General features: G+C 34.1%; 1 pseudogene; it reads left to right on the top strand.

Moving 5' to 3' along the window:
* The first annotated feature begins 778 nt into the window (after positions 1-778).
* On the top strand, positions 779-879 carry LOC128098033 (uncharacterized; annotated as a pseudogene).
* The last annotated feature ends 233 nt before the right edge of the window (positions 880-1,112 follow it).

Genomic DNA, 1,112 nt, shown 5'->3' with positions numbered 1-1,112 from the left:
AGCTTGGAAATTCTAGTAGACAGAATGAAAAGTGAACAAACTAGCAAGGAGAATGTTGAGGGCTCTGTAGCAATAGCTCCTAAAACATACCCTACCATTCAGTTTGTCAGAAACCTGGAGGAAGACTGTGATGGAAAAAAAGTGATACAAAAAGAGCTACTCATACATGTCCCAGCAGTAGTCAAAATCAGGTCACAGAAACCCCAAACACCTTTCTAGGAAAAAGGCAACAGTTCTTCTAGAAAACTGTTACCCTGTTAGAGAGCCAGTTTCTATTTTTAATGTGTGCCTTGATACAACAACTTTTACTCCATTTTCTCTAATAAATGGATAAAATTGCTTTGAAAAGGCTAAAGCCTAAAATACATTTAGTGTTAGTTTACAGAAGAAAGACACATGTACCTCTGAATGAAGAGTGATCTTCCTTTTTTCATTTCTTTTTAAATGTGAGCCTTATCCTGGGTATAGAATCCTAAATATATAAACACACACACACACACACACACACACACACACACACACACACACACACACACACGTATATATATATATATATATATATATATACGTGTGTGTGTATATGTGTATGTATATATTCAATAGCAGTTATTGTAGTAAAAACTAAAAGATTTACCTATTTACTCAGACTACCACAAAACTTGCCATATAGCATTTCCTCATAACACACTGTGGTTTGGAGATCTAGAACTAATTAAAAGCAAGCTTTTAGCATCATCTTGACAACTTATTGAGGAAGAAAATAAAACTCTTAATGTATGTTCATTTTTCTTGCAAATATACTAAAATTGGAATGACAGAAGATCATCATGACCTCTGCATAGTGATGATCCACACATTTGTGAGCCTTTCCATATTTTTATGTATAAAGGCAGGTCAATTAGAATAACACCTACCTTTTCAATGCACACTTTGAAAGCCAGAGGGCCTGGATAAATGTTATATAAGCTCCAAAAGACTACAGATACAAGTCAGGAAAACTGTCACAATTGACAGAAAAAGAAAAAGAATCATAAAAACAAATTTAAACAATTTCTGTCCATCAACCCAACTCTACAGAAGACATTAGATGGAAAATTTCAGTGTGAAGAGAA

The sequence above is a fragment of the Peromyscus californicus genome, unplaced genomic scaffold (genome assembly GCF_007827085.1).
Source record: "Peromyscus californicus insignis strain IS unplaced genomic scaffold, ASM782708v3 Scaffold_5__1_contigs__length_169319896, whole genome shotgun sequence".
In the NCBI taxonomy this organism is placed as follows: domain Eukaryota; kingdom Metazoa; phylum Chordata; class Mammalia; order Rodentia; family Cricetidae; genus Peromyscus; species Peromyscus californicus.
The sequence above is the reverse complement of the archived record's forward strand: the minus strand, read 5'-3'. Positions and strand labels throughout refer to the sequence as shown.